This window comes from Oncorhynchus mykiss, chromosome 1, assembly GCF_013265735.2.
Source record: "Oncorhynchus mykiss isolate Arlee chromosome 1, USDA_OmykA_1.1, whole genome shotgun sequence".
Taxonomy (NCBI): domain Eukaryota; kingdom Metazoa; phylum Chordata; class Actinopteri; order Salmoniformes; family Salmonidae; genus Oncorhynchus; species Oncorhynchus mykiss.
Window position 1 is genome coordinate 87806293 of NC_048565.1, and position 25105 is coordinate 87831397.

The 25105-nt window shown below is 44.3% G+C and overlaps 1 protein-coding gene across 6 annotated transcripts in view; it reads right to left on the reverse strand.

Annotated features, from left to right (window-relative positions):
* The window catches only part of LOC110508309 (N-acetyllactosaminide beta-1,3-N-acetylglucosaminyltransferase 2), a 51666-nt gene extending 32481 nt beyond the window's left edge, over window positions 1-19185 (reverse strand). For all 6 annotated transcript variants that reach the window (XM_036988035.1, XM_036988037.1, XM_036988030.1 and 3 more), the window contains exons 1-2: window positions 18820-19185; window positions 996-1130 (exon numbers count right to left, since the gene is read on the reverse strand). The gene's annotated coding sequence lies outside the window, so the exon portion shown is untranslated. The remainder of the gene's footprint in view (window positions 1-995; window positions 1131-18819) is intronic.
* Between the last annotated feature and the right edge of the window lie 5920 nt (window positions 19186-25105).

Genomic DNA, 25105 nt, shown 5'->3' on the forward strand with positions numbered 1-25105 from the left:
TGTGTTTCAGGCAGTATGTGTGTGAGTGAGCACAACCGTTGGTTTTACCTGTGTAGGTGGAGTGTGTTTCAGGCAGTATGTGTGTGAGTGAGCACAACCGTTGGTTTTACCTGTGTAGGTGGAGTGTGTTTCAGGCAGTATGTGTGTGAGTGAGCACAACCGTTGGTTTTACCTGTGTAGGTGGAGTGTGTTTCAGGCAGTATGTGTGTGAGTGAGCACAACCGTTGGTTTTACCTGTGTAGGTGGAGTGTGTTTCAGGCAGTATGTGTGTGAGTGAGCACAACCGTTGGTTTTACCTGTGTAGGTGGAGGGTGTTTCAGGCAGTATGTGTGTGAGTGAGCACAACCGTTGGTTTTACCTGTGTAGGTGGAGTGTGTTTCAGGCAGTATGTGTGTGAGTGAGCACAACCGTTGGTTTTACCTGTGTAGGTGGAGTGTGTTTCAGGCAGTATGTGTGTGAGTGAGCACAACCGTTGGTTTTACCTGTGTAGGTGGAGTGTGTTTCAGGCAGTATGTGTGTGAGTGAGCACAACCGTTGGTTTTACCTGTGTAGGTGGAGGGTGTTTCAGGCAGTATGTGTGTGAGTGAGCACAACCGTTGGTTTTACCTGTGTAGGTGGAGTGTGTTTCAGGCAGTATGTGTGTGAGTGAGCACAACCGTTGGTTTTACCTGTGTAGGTGGAGTGTGTTTCAGGCAGTATGTGTGTGAGTGAGCACAACCGTTGGTTTTACCTGTGTAGGTGGAGTGTGTTTCAGGCAGTATGTGTGTGAGTGAGCACAACCGTTGGTTTTACCTGTGTAGGTGGAGGGTGTTTCAGGCAGTATGTGTGTGAGTGAGCACAACCGTTGGTTTTACCTGTGTAGGTGGAGTGTGTTTCAGGCAGTATGTGTGTGAGTGAGCATAACAATTGGTTTTACCTGTGTAGGTGGGTGGAGTCTCTCTCTCTGTGTGTGTGTGTGTGTGTGTGTGTGTGTGTGTAACAGGAGTTGGTCTTACCTGTGCGGCGGGTGGAGTGCGTCAGGCTTCACTGTCCTCTCAGTCTGGCCTCACAGCTCTTAACCCATACTGAGTCCCACCCCCTGGGGAACAGCAGCCAATGGGACATAGAGGGGGGAGGAGTGTGGCAGTAACCTGTAGGCAAGAAAGACCAACTGTGTGTCAACACCACGATCGAGATGACCAGGAACAGTATGAGACACTGTTCAGAACTAAGCTGTTCTCAAACACACAGAACGAGAAAGAAGCTAATATTATTCTCAGACGAGTCTAAATTCTTGCATCATTTCTTTCATTCTACCACTGCTGAGGGCTTCTGTTATTTTATTTTTTAATTTTTTTTTTATTTTACCTTTATTTAACTAGGCAAGTCAGTTAAGAACAAATTCTTATTTTCAATGACGGCCTAGGAACAGTGGGTTAACTGCCTGTTTACATGCTGAGGGCTTCTGTTATCTACAATCAATCAGACATTATGTGGACTCTCATTTCAGTGCCACCTAGACATGTTGTTGCATGATGGTCCTGCTCTCATGCTTGACAGCAGGGTACAGAGAACTGTGATAATCATTAACTTATTGGCTTTCTGAGCAAACAAGAGGGGTCAGTAACAAGAAAAGGCAGGCAGCCACTCACACACTGTGGGACATGTGAAAAGTGATTCCAGAACAGTCCGTGATCCTGGTTACCCTGGTTAGCCCTACTAAGCTTGGGAGGTATCCAGACTGTCATACCGACTTTGTGCCATAATGGGATATCCGGTAATACCGGCACTGAACACTAGGGGGTGCTACTGTAATCCAAAAGGTTAGCAATACTAACAAGTACATGTAAAATCCCATAGAGAATGCTAACTAAATGCTAATGAGCGCATTGATTAGCAGGACAGACATGCCAGCTCAAAGTTCTACAAGGAACTCAAAAATGCTACTCACAGATTGCTGCACAAACACAAAACAAATAAACAGAAAGGCTCTTGATCCAGGAGGGAATTATCAGCTGTTACCAAGCAAAACTTGATTTTGGAAGAAGCTTAACCACTAGCTACTAAATTAGCTGCAGAGTATTTAGCACATTTTAGACAGTATACATGTTTACGCGCGTAACCCCACTCTACGCGCGTATGGTGTGAAGAGATGAGCGAGGTCCAAAAATTACAAAGGGTGACAGAGACACCGATGTCTAGGTTTGTGTCAGCACACCAACACTATTCACACAGTCAGACTGATGGCAGTGAGTCAGACACTCTCTCACACCCCACCCCACCATGTTTTGTGAATTTAGGCCAAGACCTATTTCCATTTTAGTCCCCACCTAGTTGCCCCCATCATGTCCATTGGTTGTTAGCTAGCGGTGGCTAAAGTTAGCTGACGTTTGTAATGGCTGTTTAAAGAGAACTGAACCATGGATGACAGTTTCTCCTGGTTTACCTACTACCTTCAGGGTGAGGAACCATCTAACGTCAAGTTGTAAAATAGTCAACTAGTCCTTTCAGGAGATTCCAGAGACATTACTGTAACGTAAACTAGTCCTTTCAGGAGATTCCAGAGACATTACTGTAACGTAAACTAGTCCTTTCAGGAGATTCCAGAGACATTACTGTAACGTAAACTAGTCCTTTCAGGAGATTCCAGAGACATTACTGTAACGTAAACTAGTCCTTTCAGGAGATTCCAGAGACATTACTGTAACGTAAACTAGCCCTTTCAGGAGATTCCAGAGACATTACTGTAACGTAAACTTGTCCTTTCAGGAGATTCCAGAGACATTACTGTAACGTAAACTAGTCCTTTCAGGAGATTCCAGAGACATTACTGTAACGTAAACTAGTCCTTTCAGGAGATTCCAGAGACATTACTGTAACGTAAACTAGTCCTTTCAGGAGATTCCAGAGACATTACTGTAACGTAAACTAGTCCTTTCAGGAGATTCCAGAGACATTACTGTAACGTAAACTAGTCCTTTCAGGAGATTCCAGAGACATTACTGTAACGTAAACTAGTCCTTTCAGGAGATTCCAGAGACATTACTGTAACGTAAACTAGTCCTTTCAGGAGATTCCAGAGACATTACTGTAACGTAAACTTGAGCATTTCCTCTGTCTCGACCACTACCCCTGGAGGTTATGGGTGAGCCTTCCTCCAGTCACTCCCCTCAGGGCAGGGCAGCGGAAACAGAACGGTCTCGACCACTACCGCCGGAGGTTATGGGTGAGCCTTCCTCCAGTCACTCCCCTCAGAGCAGGGCAGTGGTAACAGAACGGTCTCATTGAGTACAACACTCCTACAGTAAAACATCTTAATAGCAGAGTAAATGTATTTCAAACAGCTGAAAATGTATAGATATGAGACTCGTTTTATTGAGATTTTAACTGAAATTGCAATAACAGGCGGTTGGTTACATTGACATTTTTTCAGTAGGTAAAAATACATTTAAAAAAAAAAGAGTGATTTGTCTGGCTGCAGTGAGCCATGTAAAACAGCTGATGTCACCTCACACCGAATTACCCACGTTTTCAGTCAGTTTACACTTTACCATATGTAATGACTTGCATGATATTGATCAAAATGAAGCCTGCTTTGTTCTAATGTTGTAAGGTAGGCCTACTGTACTTTATATTTGTATGAGAGGGGGGGGGGGGGGGGGGGGGCTAATCACTCATGTTTGATTGGCTAACGTTACTTGATGAAGACTTTGTTCGCTGTAGTAACTGTGCTCTCGTCTTGAAGCTTCTAAGTAATGAGTAACGTTACGGACGAGAATATAAACCCTTTAATTGTTTGCACATGCTTGTGAATTGTTGCGTTATTCAAGAGTTTAATATCCTGTGGCGGACTGCCATAGCATCAAATAGTTAGCAAAGGTTAGCGTTTTCAAGCAGAAATTCGCATCCTGTAGCTCTAACTCCAAAAAGTTTTGGGACACTGTAAAGTCCATGGAGAACAAGAGCACCTCCTCCCAGCTGCCCACTGCACAGAGGCTAGGTAACACGGTCACCACCGATAAATCATCATTTCAACAAGCATTTCTCAATGGCTGGCCATGCCTTCCTCCTGCTTCCGAGCCGGTCACGGGTGCACCTCAGCCACGCTCAAGGTACTAAACGATATCATAACCGCCATCGATAAAAGACAGTACTGTGCAGCCGTATTCATCGACCTTGCCAAGGCTTTCGACTCTGTCAATCACCACATTCTTATCGGCAGACTTAATAGCCTTGGTTTTTCTGACGACTGCCTTGCCTGGTTCACCAACTACTTTGCAGACAGTGTCAAATCGGAGGGCATGTTGTCCGGACCTCTGGCAGTCTATGGGGGTACCACAGGGTTCAATTCTCGGGCCGACTCTTTTCTCTGTATACATCAATGATGTCGCTCTTGCTCATATTAAACATCTCAAATCCAAAATCAAATCTAGAATCGTCTTTCTATTTCGGAACAAAGCCTCCTTCACTCACGCCGCCAAACTTACCCTAGTAAAACTGACTATCCTACCGATCCTCGACTTCGGCCATGTCATCTACAAAATAGCTTCCAACACTCTACTCAGAAAACTGTATGCAGTCTATCATAGTGCCATCCGTTTTGTTACCAAATCACCTCATACCACCACCACGACCTGTATGCTCTACTCGGCTGGCCCTCGCTACATATTCGTCGCCAGACCCACTGGCTCCAGGTCATCTATAAGTCTATGCTAGGTAAAGTTCCACCTTATCTCAGCTCACTGGTCACGATAACAACACCCTCCCGTAGCGCACGTTCTAGCGGATATATCTCACTGATCAACACCAAAGCCAACACCTCATTTGGCCGCCTTTCCTTCCAGTTCTCTGCTGCCAGTGACTGGAACGAATTGCAAAAATCGCTGAAGTTGGAGACTTCTATTTCCCTCATCAACTATCTGAGCAGCTAACAGATCGCTGCAGTTGTACATAGTCCATCTGTAAATAGCCCACCCAATCTACCTACCTCATCCCCATACTGTTTTTATTTGATTTACTTTTCTGCTCTTTTGCACACCAGTATCTCTACCTGCACATGACCATCTGATCATTTATCACTCCAGTGTTAATCTGCTACATTGTAATTATTTGCTCCTATGGCCTATTTATTGCCTACCTCCTCATGCCTTTTGCACACACTGTATATAGAGACTTTCTTTTTTCTACTGTGTTATTGACTTGTTAATTGTTTACTCCATGTGTAACTCTGTTGTCTGTGTCACACTGCTTTGCTTTATCTTGGCCAGGTCGCAGTTGCAAATGAGAACTTGTTCTCAACTAGCCTACCTGGTTATATAAAGGTGTTCTCAACTAGCCTACCTGGTTAAATAAAGGTGTTCTCAACTAGCCTACCTGGTTATATAAAGGTGTTCTCAACTAGTCTACCTGGTTAAATAAAGCTGTTCTCAACTAGTCTACCTGGTTAAATAAAGGTGTTCTCAACTAGCCTACCTGGTTATATAAAGGTGTTCTCAACTAGTCTACCTGGTTAAATAAAGGTGTTCTCAACTAGCCTACCTGGTTATATAAAGGTGTTCTCAACTAGTCTACCTGGTTAAATAAAGCTGTTCTCAACTAGTCTACCTGGTTAAATAAAGGTGTTCTCAACTAGCCTACCTGGTTATATAAAGGTGTTCTCAACTAGTCTACCTGGTTAAATAAAGGTGTTCTCAACTAGCCTACCTGGTTATATAAAGGTGTTCTCAACTAGTCTACCTGGTTAAATAAAGGTGAAATTAAAAAATGTAAAAAATAAATATGGTTGAGATGAAAAGTTGCTTGCATAGTGGAATAGTTTGTTGTAAGCGTGCTTAGCGACTGGTAGTTGCCTACGTTACTGGGATATTTACATTTTAAAACTACAGCGCAAGAACGTCCGTTGCCAAGCCCCCAAACTCTCTCTCTGCAGGCACAGGACAGTCCGTTGCCCAGCCCCCAAACTCTCTCTCGGCAGGCACAGGACAGTCCGTTGCCCAGCCCCCAAACTCTCTCTCTGCAGGCACAGGACAGTCCGTTGCCCAGCCCCCAAACTCTCTCTCGGCAGGCACAGGACAGTCCGTTGCCCAGCCCCCAAACTCTCTCTCTGCAGGCACAGGACAGTCCGTTGCCAAGCCCCCAAACTCTCTCTGCAGGCACAGGACAGTCCGTTGCCAAGCCCCCAAACTCTCTCTGCAGGCACAGGACAGTCCGTTGCCAAGCCCCCAAACTCTCTCTCGGCAGGCACAGGACAGTCCGTTGCCAAGCCCCCAAACTCTCTCTCGGCAGGCACAGGACAGTCCGTTGCCAAGCCCCCAAACTCTCTCTCGGCAGGCACAGGACAGTCCGTTGTGAATGTAAATTATAAAGTTATGTCAATATTATGTACATTTGAATCTCATCACGGTGCCTCTGCTAGAACTCTCTTCAACTTGAATAAGCCCTAAATCAGTCTCTGAAGACTGGAGTCGCAGCTGAAGTCCTCATTAAACAATTATACAAGATAACAGCAGGAAGGAAGTCTAACTCAAACACACACCCTCATTACCTCTGACCATAATACTGCTCTGGCTGTTGGCTGATGAAGAATAAAAAATAAAATGGAGTAGTTTGAAATGCAAAATATCATTTTTCATAGTGTGCAATGCAAGTGGAGTCTAAACAGAAGGATGTCATGCTGAATGAAGCTCGTTAGGAGAGTTGTCCAGCCAGACAATGGGAGGATCTCAATTAGATACTCCTCGCGTCCTCTCTCCTCCTCAAAAACCCTTTGGATGAGAAAGACAGATGTCTCTCCCCTCTGACCTTCTCCTCCAATGGGGTTTGAGAAGGAAGCGAGGAGGGAGATTACGAGAGGATGTGAGGAGTATGCAATTGAGATTCTCCCATTGTGCATCATCTCTTCTCCATCTGGACTTATTGGAAATCATGTGACGGTCTCAGCAATATGTTGGACGTATCCAGGAAGTGAATCATGTGACGGTCTCAGCAATATGGTGGACGTATCCAGGAAGTGAATCATGTGACGGTCTCAGCAATATGGTGGACGTATCCAGGAAGTGAATCATGTGACGGTCTCAGCAATATGGTGGACGTATCCAGGAAGGGAATCATGTGTCGGTCTCAGCAATATGGTGGACGTATCCAGGAAGGGAATCATGTGTCGGTCTCAGCAATATGGTGGACGTATCCAGGAAGGGAATCATGTGTCGGTCTCAGCAATATGGTGGACGTATCCAGGAAGGGAATCATGTGTCGGTCTCAGCAATATGGTGGACGTATCCAGGAAGGGAATCATGTGTCGGTCTCAGCAATATGGTGGACGTATCCAGGAAGTGAATCATGTGACGGTCTCAGCAATATGGTGGACGTATCCAGGAAGGGAATCATGTGACGGTCTCAGCAATATGGTGGACGTATCCAGGAAGGGAATCATGTGACGGTCTCAGCAATATGGTGGACGTATCCAGGAAGTGAATCATGTGACGGTCTCAGCAATATGGTGGACGTATCCAGGAAGGGAATCATGTGACGGTCTCAGCAATATGGTGGACGTATCCTGGAAGTGAATCATGTGACGGTCTCAGCAATATGGTGGACGCATCCTGGAAGTGAATCATGCGACGGTCTCAGCAATATGGTGGACGTATCCAGGAAGTGAATCATGTGACGGTCTCAGCAATATGGTGGACGTATCCAGGAAGTGAATCATGTGACGTCTCAGCAATATGGTGGACGTATCCAGGAAGTGAATCATGTGACGGTCTCAGCAATATGGTGGGCGTATCCAGGAAGTGAATCATGTGACGGTCTCAGCAATATGGTGGACGTATCCAGGAAGGGAATCATGTGACGGTCTCAGCAATATGGTGGACGTATCCAGGAAGGGAATCATGTGACGGTCTCAGCAATATGGTGGACGTATCCAGGAAGTGAATCATGTGTCGGTCTCAGCAATATGGTGGACGTATCCAGGAAATACATTTTTTTTCCATAAATGTATTATAAAATAATGACATTAATGATTTTAGCTTTTTAATGGAAATTCCAAAGTCAAAATTATTAAATTAACATTAAATTGTCTGTCAGGTCCAAATAGAAAAATAGGAAATTACTATGAAATAGTAAAATGTACATGAAATAATTCTGACAAAATCCTTTCACTACGTCTTCAAAGTAGATGAGGTATACTTTCAAAAACTGTCGTCTCAGTCCCTCTCTCTCGTCGTTGTGTTCATCCCTCTCTCTCGTCGTTGTGTTCATCCCTCTCTCTCGTCGTTGTGTTCATCCCTCTCTCTCATTGTTGTGTTCATCCCTCTCTCTCATCGTTGTGTTCATCCCTCTCTCTCGTCGTTGTGTTCATTGCTCTCTCGGAGTCTGTGTAAATAACATAATGTAGCAGGCATAAATAATGTGTAGGCCTATCCATCCAGAGAAGTGTTTACCATGAGGAGATGCTCATGTCTCTGCTCTAACAATGGGAGTCGTTCTCCCAAAGGCAGGAAGACAGGTGACAAATCTATGTTCAATATAAACCAATATAAACGCATTGGGGTAATTTAGGTCAGATTTTGTTGAAAGTGAAACTTCTCGGGTCGCCTCGTCATCTCCGAGCTGGGAAAAACTGCCGCAATGGATTATGGTCATTGTAATGAGTTAAAGTTTCTACCCTGAACTGGGGTGAATATTTTCTTAATGAAAACAACTCCCTTCAGCCCGGCGTCCCACATCGTTCTTGTCTTGATTTCTCTGGTGAATGAAATCTAGCGCTGGGCTCACACAAAAAACTAAAGTGGAATTCAAGTAACTGAACCGATGTCGGTCAATTAGTGGTTTAATAACCCCTCCCGCCAAAAAAAGAGAGGTTGGTTAATCACTCAGCACTACGAGACTAACTTACAAATCAACAACAGAAACGGGTTAGCTGACATGACTAACTGAGTGACTGACAGACATAAGAGAACAATTGCTGATGGACAAACACTTCAAAATGGCACTTGGTCTATTCTACTATTCTAACTGAGTTCCAAAAGGTCCGGGGCCCGTTTTTGGAAATTGATCCGTGGGCCTATAAAAAGTTGACCTCCCTGATTTAGAGGCTATAATAATATATACACAGCTCAAATAAATAAAGGGAACACTAAAATAACACATCCTAGATCTGAATGAATGAAATATTCTTATTAAATACGTATTTCTTTACATAGTTGAATGTGCTGACAACAAAATCACACAAAAATGATCAATGGAAATCAAATTTATCAACCCATGGAGGTCTGGATTTGGAGTCACACTCAAAATTAAAGTGGAAAACCACACTACAGGCTGATCCAACTTTGATGTAATGTCAAAATGAGGCTCAGTAGTGTGTGTGGCCTCCACGTGCCTGTATGACCTCCCTACAACGCCTGGGCATGCTCCTGATGAGGTGGCGGATGGTCTCCTGAGGGATCTCCTCCCAGACCTGGACTAAAGCATCCGCCAACTCCTGGACAGTCTGTGGTGCAACGTGGCGTTGGTGGATGGAGCGAGACATGATGTCCCAGATGTGCTCAATTGGATTCAGGTCTGGGGAACGGGCGGGCCAGTCCATAGCATCAATGCCTTCCTCTTGCAGGAACTGCTGACACACTCCAGCCACATGAGGTCTAGCATGGTCTTGCATTAGGAGGAACCCAGGGCCAACCGCACCAGAATATGGTCTCACAAGGGGTCTGAGGATCTCATCTCGGTACCTAATGGCAGTCAGGCTACCTCTGGCGAGCACATGGAGGGCTGTGCGGCCCCCCAAAGAAATGCCACCCCACACCATGACTGACCCACCGCCAAACCGGTCATGCTGGAAGATGTTGCAGGCAGCAGAATGTTCTCCACGGCGTCTCCAGACTGTGTCACGTCTGTCACATGTGCTCAGTGTGAACCTGCTTTCATCTGTGAAGAGCACAGGGCACCAGTGGCGAATTTGCCAATCTTGGTGTTCTCTGGCAAATGCCAAACGTCCTGCACGGTGTTGGGCTGTAAGCACAACCCCCACCTGTGGACGTCGGAACCTCATATACCACCCTCATGGAGTCTGTTTCTGACCGTTTGAGCAGACACATGCACATTTGTGGCCTGCTGGAGGTCATTTTGCAGGGCTTTGGCAGTGCTCCTCCTGCTCCTCCTTGCACAAAGGCGGAGATAGCGGTCCTGCTGCTGGGTTGTTGCCCTCCTACGGCCTCCTACACATCTCCTGATGTACTGGCCTGTCTCCTGGTAGTGCCTCCATGCTCTGGACACTACGCTGACAGACACAGCAAACCTTCTTGCCACAGCTCGCATTGATGTGCCATCCTGGATGAGCTGCACTACCTGAGCCACTTGTGTGGGTTGTAGACTCCGTCGCATGCTACCACTAGAGTGAAAGCACCGCCAGCATTCAAAAGTGACCAAAACATCAGCCAGGAAGCATAGGAACTGAGAAGTGGTCTGTGGTCCCCACCTGCAGAAACACTCCTTTATTGGGGGTGTCTTGCTAATTGCCTATAATTTTCACCTGTTGTCTATTCCATTTGCACAACAGCATGTGAAATTTATTGTCAATCAGTGTTGCTTCCTAAGTGGACAGTTTGATTTCACAGAAGTGTGATTGACTTGGAGTTACATTGTGTTGTTTAAGTGTTCCCTTTATTTTTTTGAGCAGTGTAGAGATATATATATATATATATATATATACTTAAATCAAGCATTTTATGTTTTTTTATGGTCTGTCAACAAATGTCCTCATCCTAGACCATCTATTTTGTAGATCCAGCTGTATGTCAACAATCCTAAATGATTAGAAAAGATAAGCACCAAGTAATTTTCGGATTTGTGGCGCTCATCTTATCCCTCATTGGATGTTGAGGCATTTAGCACAATGTTGTAATTGTTGACCTGCGAAGTGGACTCTTCCTGACATTACACTAAAGACTCAATCATGGAGACTCTGACCGTTGTGGCTGCTTTGCATTATGTATCGTCTTTACTTTCTTGCCCTTTGTGCCGTTGTCTGGGTCCAATAATGTCTGTACCCTGTTTTGTGCCGATAACATGTTGTGTTGCTACCATGATGCCGTGTTGTCATGCGTTTCTCTTCATGTTGTGTTGTCATGCGTTTCTCTTCATGTTGTGTTGTCACGCGTTTCTCTTCATGTTGCGTTGTCACGCGTTTCTCTTCATGTTGCGTTGTCACGCGTTTCTCTTCATGTTGCGTTGTCACGCGTTTCTCTTCATGTTGCGTTGTCACGCGTTTCTCTTCATGTTGTGTTGTCTCGTCGTGATGTGTATTTTGTCCTATATTTTTAGCAGGCCTTTTGCCTTTTTCGTAGGCCGTCGTTGTCAATAAGTATTTGTTCTTAACCGACTTGCCTAGTTAAAAAGTTGAAATAAAAACACTACTGTGGAGGTCGGAAAACATCTGACAAGACGTTGATATAAACTGTGTTAACGGGGACATTACACTGACATTCAAAGATGAATACAAGATGATGCTGAAACACTGCTGATTTAGCCAACAAATGAGTGGCAGCTTATACAGTTGACTCTGTCGGGCTCTATTTTAATAGCCTACAGTTGTATCTGTTAGTCAGCACCTGGAGCTGTTTGGGTCACACAAAGGACATATTGGTTTACAGAAATCCATGCTGAGGTGTTGTTTACCTGGTCACGGTCTCCAGCTCTGTTGCATTTACAGCACAAAACCAATACAAGTAAATATCTGTGATAATGGCATTTCAGGACGAAATCATCTTAAAGTACCTTTACTGATCTAGAAAATCCATTTAACCCTTTGGGATAAATCCGACATGGAACGTAAAAATATTTACACGACCAGTCAAACGTTTGGACACCTACTCATTCCTGGGTTTTTCATCATTTTTTACTATTTTCTACACGGTAAAATAGTGAAGACATCAAAGCTATTAAATAATATATGGAATCATATAACCAAAAAGGTGTTAAACAAATCAAAACATATTTTCTATTTGAGATTCTTCAAAAAGTAGCCACCCTTTGCACACTCTTGGCATTCTCTCAACCAGCTTCATGAGGTAGTCACCTGGAATGATTTTCAATTAGCAGGTGTGCCATGTTAAAAGTTAATTTGTGGAATGTCTTTCCTTCTTAATGTGTTTGGGCCAATCAGTTGTGTTGTGACAAGGTAGAGGTGGTATACAGAAGATAGCCCTATTTGGTAAAAGACCAAGTCCATATTATGTCAAGAACAGCTCAAATAAGCAAAGAAAAACGACAGTCCGTCATTACTTTAAAACATGAAGGTCAGTTCATTCACCGGATAATCTTTCTTTATATGAATAATAGTTTAAAACATAAATCATTTACAAATTAAATCCAGGTTATGAACATGTTACAGTAATGAGAACCCGTTATGATAAAAATGTTCATGGTCTTGGAAAATGTTTTTTTTAAAACATTACATCTGAACAGTTATGATTAAGATGAGGTTAAGAGGTTTGTCGTTTAAAAATGTACCAAAGAGTGACACACACACTAAGCCATAATATTGTACGGACATGGCCCAATGGTATTCCTAGAAACACAGACCACAACAAGCAGTCACACAGTCCTGGAATGTGCTAGAAAACCTCTGGAATTCTGCCCATCAGCTCCGGGAAAGAGATCAGGTGATATCCCAGAAATGATTTAACTTTAAATACTTAAGTCAAATCGTTATTTGTCACATACGCCGTATACAACAGGTGTAAACCTTACAGGGAACTGCTTACTTTACAAGCCCTTAACACAGTTCACTGCATTGTTGGTTAAGTAAAAAATATAATTATTAACAAATAAATAAAACAATTACATGGGCTCATAACTTATGTTAGTAAAGACGTAGTATACACACGGCTGAAGTTTCCTGACCATGAAACCTGAGCAGAAAACCCGAGCAGAAAACCCGAGCAGAAAACCCGAGCAGAAAACCCGAGCAGAAAACCCGAGCAGAAAACCCGAGCAGAAAACCCGAGCAGAAAACCCGAGCAGAAAACCCGAGCAGAAAACCCGAGCAGAAAACCCGACCAGGAAACCCGACCAGGAAACCCGACCAGGAAACCCGACCAGGAAACCCTCAAACTCAATATTAGGAAGGCGTTACTGTGTTGTACACTCAGTGCACGTGTTCTAGGGAACTGGGTCCTAGAGCCCCTAGTCAAAAGTAGTGCACTATTTAGGGAATAGGATGCCATTTGGGACAAAGCCTGGGACACACACAATACATCTATCACACTTCAGATACAGCTGACACAGTCTCCGCTCCAAAAGGGGGTGTGGCCTGATCTTCCAAATGTTTCTGCATCATCATTATTAAAGGGGGTGTGTCCTGATCTTCCAAGTGTTTGTGCATCATCATTATTAAAGGGGGTGTGTCCTGATCTTCCAAGTGTTTGTGCATCATCATTATTAAAGGGGGTGTGTCCTGATCTTCCAAGTGTTTGTGCATCATCATTATTAAAGGGGGTGTGTCCTGATCTTCCAAGTGTTTCTGCATCATCATTATTAAAGGGGGTGTGTCCTGATCTTCCAAGTGTTTGTGCATCATCATTATTAAAGGGGGTGTGTCCTGATCTTCCAAGTGTTTCTGCATCATCATTATTAAAGGGGGTGTGTCCTGATCTTCCAAGTGTTTCTGCATCATCATTATTAAAGGGGGTGTGTCCTGATCTTCCAAGTGTTTCTGCATCATCATTATTAAAGGGGGTGTGTCCTGATCTTCCAAGTGTTTGTGCAACATCATTATTAAAGGGGGTGTGGCCTGATCTTCCAAGTGTTTCTGCAACATCATTATTAAAGGGGGTGTGTCCTGATCTTCCAAGTGTTTGTGCATCATCATTATTAAAGGGGGTGTGTCCTGATCTTCCAAGTGTTTCTGCAACATCATTATTAAAGGGGGTGTGTCCTGATCTTCCAAGTGTTTGTGCATCATCATTATTAAAGGGTGTGTGGCCTGATCTTCCAAGTGTTTGTGCCACGGTTTGAGCAACATGTCTGACCATTAAAGGGTGTGTGAACTGCACTTGCTCATGGGTTTGTGTTTTTCCAAAACACCCTCCTTCCCCAAAGCCCAATATCCTGCTGCCTCAACCCAGCCCCAGAAGTAGTCAGAGTGAGGGAGTAGAAGGCCGGTCAAACAAGACACTGAACAGCCACTGGATAAAACCTGTTAGTAGAAGGTGGTGGGACTAACGCAACAATCACCTTTCAAATGAACATTTACAAGACATGTTACTGAAGGTTACTCCCCCACACCCTCTCTACCAGAACACACGGAAGCAGGATTTCCTACCATCATCTCTCTCCTCAAAGGTGTCTGAGTTTTATGACTATAGACGAGACAGAGCTCATATAAAAGTCATCTCTAAGAACAATAAGGATGGTTGGCTCTAGTAGAACGGACACCAAACATCCTGTTCTAACGGTCCCTACTTCCTGTGTGTCTGCACGTGTGTAAAAAAGAGGAACGACATGGGGCTAATAACGATGATGATATTGACCAGGCGTTTTAACACTTCCCTGTTGCTTTAATCTGGTATAATGGAACTAAAACGGGTCACACGATGTTCCTCAAAAGGTCTTCGTTAGGATACTCAGCCTGACTGATGCAGAAATCCAGTTTGATCCAGTTAGCATCCCTCTCAATCTAGTGCAGTATAGCCAAAGCCTTGTATGGACGGCAGTCAGATATGTGCTGTGTGCTCCTATTGGTGGTTAGATCTTGTATGGACGGCAGTCAGATATGTGCTGTGTGCTCCTATTGGTGGTTAGATCTTGTATGGACGGCAGTCAGATATGTGCTGTGTGCTCCTATTGGTGGTTAGATCTTGTATGGACGGCAGTCAGATATGTGCTGTGTGCTCCTATTGGTGGTTAGATCTTGTATGGACGGCAGTCAGATATGTGCTGTGTGCTCCTATTGGTGGTTAGATCTTGTATGGACGGCAGTCAGATATGTGCTGTGCTCCTATTGGTGGTTAGATCTTGTATGGACGGCAGTCAGATATGTGCTGTGTGCTCCTATTGGTGGTTAGATCTTGTATGGACGGCAGTCAGATATGTGCTGTGTGCTCCTATTGGTGGTTAGATCTTGTATGGACGGCAGTCAGATATGTGCTGTGCTCCTATTGGTGGTTAGATCTTGGCGATATATTACATGTAATAAAAAATTGGATTTGTCACGTGGTGAATCTAAAGGGTTTAGACATCAGCGAGAAATGCTTTCCTGACGAGTCCTTCCCAAAGTAATAACAGGAGGGATAAAACACACATGAATCAAGCCACATACAAGGACCATGTATCACGAGTCCCAGTATACAGGTAGGAATCTACAGATTGGTACAATACCCTCTATAAAATAAGAAAAAATGTATTTTTATACCGTGTTAAATAACTGAAAAGTTCAACTAATTGGACTACTTAGCTGTCAGTTCTGTCCTGGCTGGGTTGAGTGGAAAACCCATCAGCATAGAGAAAGACCATTCAAAAACACTTATAATTCATTTGTTGCCGGTCTAGGGTCCATGCACTCGTCATAAAACTAATTCAGAAACATAGTAACATACCGCCATACAATCAAAATAAAGACAAATATAGAAATATGATATTTGGGCCATATCGCCCAGCCCTATTGGTGGTACTCATGTGGTTCTGAGTGGCGCTAGCAGCCAAAGGTCAAGGGTTCAATTCCCTCATGTGACCACAGACACATGACAAAAATGGACACAGTCATTACTGTATTTTAAGTATCTTTGGATTAAAAACGTCTGACCAAAGTCCTACAGTGGTGTTTTACATAGATACCTGCATAAGAGCAACCTCTACTGGAGAACATGTCAGACACTAGGTCAGTCGTCTCTATAAAAGGAGAGTGTGTGTGTGTGTCTCTGCTGGTTCTGGGACATTAAAATCCCCAAACGTCCCCACAAGGATAGTAAAATAAGGAAAATTAACCCTCGTGCTGACAATTCCCACAGTCCCCCTGAGGACAAAGGCTAATTTAAATTTAGGAGGTTAGGATTTAGTGGTTAGGGTTAGAATTAGTGTAAGGGGTTAGGATTAGGGTTTAGTGGTTAGGGTTAGAATTAGTGTAAGGGATTAGGGTTTAGTGGTTAGGGTTAGAATTAGTGTAAAGGATTAGGGTTTAGTGGTTAGGGTTAGAATTAGTGTAAAGGGTTAGGATTAGGGTTTAGTGGTTAGGGTTAGAATTAGTGTAAGGGATTAGGGTTTAGTGGTTAGGGTTATAATTAGTGCAAGGGATTAGGGTTTAGTGGTTAGGGTTAGAATTAGTGTAAGGGATTAGGGTTTAGTGGTTAGAGTTAGAATTAGTGTAAGGGATTAGGGTTTAGTGGTTAGGGTTAGTGTATGGGATTAGGGTTTAGTGGTTAGGGTTAGAATTAGTGTAAGGGATTAGGGTTTAGTGGTTAGGGTTAGTGTAAGGGATTAGGGGTTAGGGTTAGAATTAGTGTAAGGGATTAGGGTTTAGTGGTTAGGGTTAGTGTAAGGGATTAGGGTTTAGTGGTTAGGGTTAGAATTTGTGTAAGGGGTTACGATTAGGGTTTTGAGGTTAGAGTTAGAATTAGTGTAAGGGGTTAGTTTTAAGACTTAGGTTTACGGGTTAAGGTTATGGTAAGGATTAGGGAAAATAGGATTTGGAATGGAAATATATGAGGTCCCCACGAGAATAGAAGAACATAACGTGTGTGTGTGTGTGTGTGCGCGTGTGTGTACCCTGACAATATTCTCTCTGTCAGGTGTTAATTGCCTTTGCGTCATTATGTTAAATTCCTGAATTTGAGAGTCAGTTGACCATGGAAGTGCAGCCAGCTGCCCCACCCTGAAAGGCACTACTCCAGCTGCATGAGGACACGGGGGCTGTTGTAACTACCTGTCCCTGGCTGCATGAGGACACGGGGGCTGTTGTAACTACCTGTCCCCGGCTGTGGTCAGCCCGTCACTGACAAATGACCCTGGAAACACGAGTTGAACAAACGAAGTACGAACTGAATATGAATAATACCAGGCATTTACATAAAACACAGCGTCAGTCAGGGTGCGTCTCCTCAGCCCTAAACACACCAGACTAGTACATAACTGCTACATGTAGCTGGGTCTGCCTTTGTAACAGAGATAACAACATACTGTAAGACCACTTCACAGCTAACTTGAAATGTTGCTAACGGAACTAGCAAATTGGGTCCTTTTCTAGAGCATAACATGTTGATACGTTGTGGGGGAGGGCAGTCAGAGGACTACTGGTTTGATCCCACTAAGGGGGACAGTGGAGGAAGCTGTTAGCAGAGCAGTGACGTGGGTTTCACCTTCAGTGTATTTGGGTCTTCCCAGGTTATCCTTGTTTGGGAACCCTGGTTCCCAGCTTGTGTATCTGTGTTAGCTTCAGGCTCCTCCCTCTACCTCTGTATCAGATCAGTCTTCCTCTGTCTGTCTGGATCCTTCTACTGGTCCCTGTCTACCAGTATACACAGCTCCCTTCATGATCAGTCTTCCTCTGTCTGTCTGGATCCTTCTACTGGTCTCTGTCTACCAGTATACACAGCTCCCTTCATGATCAGTCTTCCTCTGTCTGGATCCTTCTACTGGTCCCTGTCTACCAGTATACACAGCTCCCTTCATGATCAGTCTTCCTCTGTCTGTCTGGATCCTTCTACTGGTCCCTGTCTACCAGTATACACAGCTCCCTTCATGATCAGTGTTCCTCTGTCTGTCTGGATCCTTCTACTGGTCTCTGTCTACCAGTATACACAGCTCCCTTCATGCAGCACAGTCACTCTAGTGGACATCTCCACTCTGGGTTTGTAACTAGGTATATATGTGTCAAGTCTATTCCAACCTGGATACTGTTGCTAGACACTCCCCCAAACGGCCAGGCATTTCCAGTTGTAATGGTTGACTCAAAAGTTTAAAAATGACCTTGGTTGTAAAAATGTCACCGAAAGACAATGCTAGCAGGGTTTATTTAACTATGTTGTCTCAAAAAAGGGATATTCCCCATTTTAACTTGTACAGCACATGAAAAACAGACAATTTGGGTGTTAAACTGTGGCAATGGGGTGCACATTTTAGGAGATGGTATAGAACTGTGCCTGTTTATACAACCAAAATATGTGACAGTTCTGTACTCACTGCACCAGAGACACTCAGTCTACTACAGTAACGTCATTTCATGATACTGAACTCTCGAAACTACTACTGCTTATTCTGTGTGGGATGCAACACTGACGATAGAAATGTAGCCTATAGAGCTGTCTGGTCTCTCCTGTTGTTTATGTATAGAGCAGTTCTCAGCTGTTCTGTAAGTTGGTTTTCTATCTGAACGTTCTGTATCCTACTCGCTGCCCTCTGAACTGTCCATCTGGTAAGTGACTGTCGATAGTCCACTACCTCCACAGACCGTTTCGACAGTATTTTAGAAGCATAGACTACTTATTGTCGGGAAGGAATTTCCACTACGGGTTTCATTATGCTCCTCCTCCTCTTTATCGTACTTAGTCAAATAAACTTGCAATGTGCCCATGAAGACGACGAGACGTCTGCGTATTAACCTAGGAAAATATTTGACCATATGACTGATTTCCACAGATAACATATGTTTGAGTTGCAACCACTACGCACAAGCGAACTCCGAATTTCCAAGAGAAATGGACGGACGGAGCAAAGACGTGCGTCAAGCGATCAGAAATACGTTTAACGAAAACGAAATATTCAGACTGGATATTGGAGAAACTAGATTAGTAAACTCTCAATATGGCTAATAAAATCACATTAATAATCGTAAACAATCATAGCTACCTTGTCTTTGAATCCTAAACCCAGGTTCGTTCTCTCATCATGAAGTTAATTGTCTCCAAGTCGACCCCCCAAAAAACGAAAACTCTCCTTCAGAAAACTGCAACCCTGTCGCGCATGGAGATGGCGCATCTGACATCGGTGCTGTAAAAGGTAGCATACAAACTCTCCGTAGACGTATCGTCCAATGATTAATAGGCTACAAGCCCGCCGTTGATTACTTCACTTTTTTAAGCGAAATGTTCACTAATAACTTGAGGACAAACGAGGTTTATTCCAATTTAGAGTTTAGATTCTGTCATCGGGAGTTCCTTATCCTTCCTCCTCGCACCGGTGACACAACTTTGATGATTGACGGCTGGAAGACTCCTCCTAAAAAAGGTATGACGTTGCCTATGTACCCCGCTCAGGAGTTGAAAACAAATCGTTGTTTTTTTTTAATTCAAACGGCAGTAAAACAAAAATGATGGAGTGAGTTTTAGTAAAAAATACCTTGATGTAATAATTTGTTATAGGGACATATGTGGTAGGCTAATGCTGCATGCACGCAGGTTATCGTCATAAACTACATTTTACATACACCTTGACAGTGTTATTGGCCAAATGGTATGCAGCGTCATCTGGATATGTGGGCAACAAAAGTTCAACATTCACCTTCTGCTACCATTTCTGTCAATTTGATGCATACCTTAGATAAATCCAATGTATGTACCACACAGAACGCACTGAAACTGCCTCTGCAATGCAACGCTGCAAGGCTAACACAGCGTTCCTTAGGAAATGAATGTACTTCTGGTGTATCAAAACGCAAGGACACTGTAGGTGTGATCGAGGCGTTAGTATTCACACTCCATGGCCTGCATCACAACAAAAATAATGAAGCTACACATTAGCAACTTCTTCTGTGGTTTTACTACATGTACCTCACCGCAAAGTAATGCCCAAGTAGAACAAATCCAAAGCATGCATCACACTGCACAGTGATTTTAGAACAGCACCAAATAAAGTTGTAGGTCCCTTTCTCTCCCCCCCACCTCTCCCTCCTCCTCCCTCTCCCCCCACCTCTCCCTCCTCTTCCCTCTCTCCCCCCCACCTCTCCCTCCCTCTCTCCCCCCCACCTCTCCCTCCCTCTCTCCCCCCACCTCTTCCAAAAAAACAGGTTAGCTGAGAACGTCACAAAAAAGGACACGCACACTACCATGGGTCACAAGGCCGTGTGGTGTTGTAATTCTAAATGGCCAGTTAGCTAGCAACAATGACAAGAAAGTGACGTGGGGAATCGTAAGTGGATCGATTCAGCTAGTTTTATCTTGTGCTTCATTTTTTATTTAACGTTTGTTTAACTAGGCAAGTCAGTTAAGAACAAATTCTTATTTACAATGACGGCCTACTGGGGAACAGTGCCTACTGGGGAACTGCCTTGTTCAGGGGCAGAACAACAGATTTTTACCTTGTCAGCTCAGGGATTCGGTCTAGCAACTTTTCGGGTTACTGGCCTAACACTCTAACCACTAGGCTACCTGCTGGTTACTGGCCTAACAATCTAATCACTAGGCTACCTGCTGGTTACTGGCCCAACACTCTAATCACGAGACTACCTGCTGGTTACTGGCCTAACAATCTAACCACTAGGCTACCTGCTGGTTACTGGCCCAACACTCTAACCACTAGGTTACCTGCTGGTTACTGGCCCAACACTCTAACCACTAGGTTACCTGCTGGTTACTGGCCCAACGCTCTAACCACTAGGCTACCTGCTGGTTACTGGCCTAACAATCTAATCACTAGGCTACCTGCCACCCCATCTTGTTTTGAGGTGTTTTGGTTAATGGCTAAAATTCGCTCGCTAGCTAACCAACAACTGTAACGATGTATCTGAGAGACAACAAGTGCTCATTGTGCAACTTGATTTATGTTTTCAATGAACATAGGAGACTAAATATAGTTGACATGTTGTCAGCAGTCTAAGCCAACCCCGTCTGTTTTGCTCCAAAGTTGCATACTGGCCCAATACTCTAACCACTAGGCTACTTGCTGGTTACTGGTCTAACAATCTAATCACTAGGCTACCTGCTGGTTACTGGCCCAACACTCTAACCACTAGGCTACCTGTTTTGAGGTGTTTTGTTGCTAAACAACCAACCCCTCTATGTGTGGGTGTTTGTATTAGTTGTGTATTTACAGTAGACCTACTCTCAGTACTCTTTGTGTGTGTGTGTGTGTGTGTGTGTGTGTGTGTGTGTGTGTGTGTGTGTGTGTGTGTGTGTGTGAGTGCGCATGCATGTCTGTGTTTGTGTGTTTTGAGGGAGTTTCTCCTTGAGGCAGATGGGGTTTTCCTTTAGGCAGATGGGTCTCTCTCTCTCATTCATCATGTGTAGTACGCAGCTCCACAGCAGGGGGGGTGGGGGAAACCCCCGCTCTGCTTCCCCAACCAGAGAGCACCTCGTGGGCGAAGAAGTCTGTGCTGAGGGCACACTCCCTTCTGGGTCTCTGAGCCACAGCTGCACAACACGAGGGCAACAACAGACCTTTCTTGTGAATTTTATTTCATAACTACTGTCTTTCATTTCAGAGACAAATCACTCTTCAAGGATTTCACGCTTTTCAGTTTAAGTTTTTAAGCACAGTTTTTTTTCAAGATATCCTTTTAAATTTCTCAAGGCCTTATATTAAACAATATATTTCGACAATATGCACAAACTCTGTCTATTTAGTTATTTATTTACGGCAAGACTGTTGAACTGTCATCTCAGCCTGTGTTATTTTCACAACAAAAACAATATCAGTTGCAAAATATAAAGCAAATACTTTGGATAAAGCTCAAGACCACTCACAGTAAGGTCTGCCCCCGGCCCTCACAGTAATGTCTGCCCCCGGCCCTCACGGTAAGGTCTGCCCCCGGCCCTCACGGTAATGTCTGCCCCCGGCCCTCACGGTAAGGTCTGCCCCCGGCCCTCACGGTAATGTCTGCCCCCGGCCCTCACGGTAAGGTCTGCCCCCGGCCCTCACGGTAAGGTCTGCCCCCGGCCCTCACGGTAAGGTCTGCCCCCGGCCCTCACGGTAAGGTCTGCCCCCGGCCTTCACGGTAAGGTCTGCACCCGGCCCTCACGGTAAGGTCTGCCCCCGGCCCTCACGGTAAGGTCTGCCCCCGGCCCTCACGGTAAGGTCTGCCCCCGGCCCTCACAGTAAGGTCTGCCCTATCAGGGCTGAGTGGCTTCAAGTGTGAGGTGTGGCACCGCAGCCTAACAAGGCTGAGTCGCTTCAGGTACGAGGCGTGGCCCTCACGGTAAGGTCTGCCCCCGGCCCACACGGTAAGGTCTGCCCCCGGCCCTCACGGTAAGGTCTGCCCCTGGCCCTGTAGCTTATTGTCAGCCACTTAAAATAAGGGCTGTGTTTAGTATAGGCTTACTCTGGCGTGACATTTTGATAACTATGCCAATTTCTCTTGGACAAGATTACTTTATATATATATATATATACACAGTGGGGCAAAAAAGTATTTAGTCAGCCACCAATTGTGCAAGTTCTCCCACTTAAAAAGATGAGAGAGGCCTGTAATTTTCATCATAGGTACACTTCAACTATGACAGACAAAATGAGAAAAAACATCCTACAATGTGTTCCTCTAGTCCAGGTACAATATATATATATAATGCTTTTAGTTTTTGGAATATTTAGGACTAATTTATTCCTTGCCACCCATTCTGAAACTAACTGCAGCTCTTTGTTAAGTAATGCAATGATTTCACCCACTGTAGTAGCTGAAGTGTATAGTGTTGAGTCATAGACACACTGACTTTACTTAAAGCCAGTAGCTTGTCATTAGTAAAGATTTAAAAAAGTAAGGGGCCTAGACAGCTGACCTGGGGAATACCTGATTCTACCTGGATTATGTTGGAGAGGCTTCCATTAAGAACACCTTCTGTGTTCTGTTAGACAGGTAACTCTTTATCCACTGAAAGTCTGTTGTCAATTTGTTTACAGTAAAATAGCATTGTATCTGGTCAAACAATTCTTTCCCAAAGTTTACTAAGGGTTGGTAACAAGCTGAATGGTCGGCTATTTGAGCCAGTAAAGGGGGCTTTACTATTATTATTATTCTTTGGTAGCGGTTTTACTTTTGCTTCCCTCCAGGCCTGAGGGCACACATTTTCTAGTAGGCTTAGATTGAATATATGGAAAATAGGAGTGGCAATATCGTCCACTATTATCCTCAGTAATTTTCCATCCAAGTTGTCAGACCCCGTGGCTTGTCATTGTTGATAGACAACAATTGTTGAACCTCTTCCACACTCACTTTACAGAATTCAAAAGTGCAATGCTTGTCTTTCATAATTTGATCAGCTATACTTGGATGTGGAGTGTCAGCGTTTGCTACCGCCATGTTATGCCTAAATGTTCTAATCTTGCCAATGAAAAATAAAGTAATTGGCACTATCAGTGGGTTTTGTGATGAATATTCTTTACATCAACAACATAGGAATCACTACAAAATGTATTGTCTGATCTCTTCTACACTATATCTGTAAGGAACAATGCTGAAGACAAGAAGAAGGTACAGGGAGTGAACATTTAATGTAACACGGACATGAAACAGAACAGGAACAGCGTCTGGACAGGGGAAAAATAACGACATCAATGCTGACACAGGGAACAAACTGAGGAGCAGACAGAAATAGAGGGGGTAATCAACAAAGTAATGTTGTCCAGCTAAGGCGTGGAAGCCCGACGAGCCAGCTAAGGCGTGGAAGCCCGACGAGCCAGCTAAGGAGTGGAAGCCCGATGAGCCAGCTGAGCCATCCCCGGTTCCAATGGCGACGGCACCAGGACCCGACGTCACCAACCAAAACAAAAACTCCCTGATGCTTCCTTTCGTGGTCAAATCAAATTGATTTATATAGCCCTTCTTACCTAGAGAGGAACCAGGCTATGAGGGGTGGCCAGTCCTCTTCTGGCTGTGCCGGGTGGAGATTACAACAGAACATGGCCAAGATGTTCAAATGTTCATAAATGACCAGCATGGTCAAATAATAATAATCACAGTAGTTGTCGAGGGTGCAACAAGTCAGCACCCCAGGAGTAAATGTCAGTTGGCTTTTCATAGCCGATCATTAAGAGTATCTCTACCGCTCCTGCTGTCTCTAGAGAGTTGAAAACAGCAGGTCTGGGACAGGTAGCACGTCTGGTGAACTGGTCAGGGTTCCATAGCCGCAGGCAGAACAGTTGAAACTGGAGCAGCAGCAAGGCCAGTTGGACTGGGGACAGCAAGGAGTCATCATGCCAGGTAGTCCTGAGGCATGGTCCTAGGGCTCAGGTCCTCCGAGAGAGAGAAAGAAAGAAAGAGAGAATTAGAGAGAGCATACTTAAATTTACACAGGATACCGGATAAGACAGGAGAAGTACTCCAGATATAACAGACTGACCCTAGCCCCCGACACATAAACTACTGCAGCATAAATACTGGAGGCTTATGTGGTGTCAGCATTCTTTACGGATCGACGCTGGAGACGAGAAGCAGGTACAGGGAGTGAACATTTAATGAAACACGGACATGAAACAGAACATGAACAGCGTCTGGACAGGGGAAAAATAATGACATCAATGCTGACACAGGGAACAAACTGAGGAGCAGACAGATATAGAGGGGGTAATCAACAAAGTAATGGAATACAAGTGAGTCCAATATTGCACAGCTGAACGTAATGATGGTGACAGGTGTGCGTAGTGAAGGGCAGCCTGGCGCCCTCGAGTGCCAGAGAGGGAGAGCGGGGGTAGGCGTGACAATATTAGGCCCAGCCTTTGGAACTTTGGTTTTTCTAGATATGGCTACTATATTGTGATCACTACATCCGATGGATTTGGATAAAAAGCTAATTTTTGCAGCATTAGTAAAGATGTGATAAATACATGTTGATGATTTCATTCCTGTGCTGTTTGTAACTACCCTGGTACGTTGACTGATCCAAGTTGCAGGCACTGGTTACAGGTTGAAGCTTTTTCTTGAGTGTGCAGCTTGATGAAAGCCAGTCAATATTTAAATCACCCACAAAATATACCTCTCTGTTTATATCACATCAATTTTCAAGCATTTCACACGTTATCCAGATACTGACTGTTAGCACTTGGTGGTCTATAGCATCTTCCCACAAGAATGAGTTTCAGGTGAGCCAGATGAACCTTTAGCCATATTACTTCAACAGTATTTAATAACATGATATCCTCTCTAAACGTTACAGGAATGTGGTCCTGAATAAAAACAGCAACACCTCCGCTATTGGTATTTCTGTAT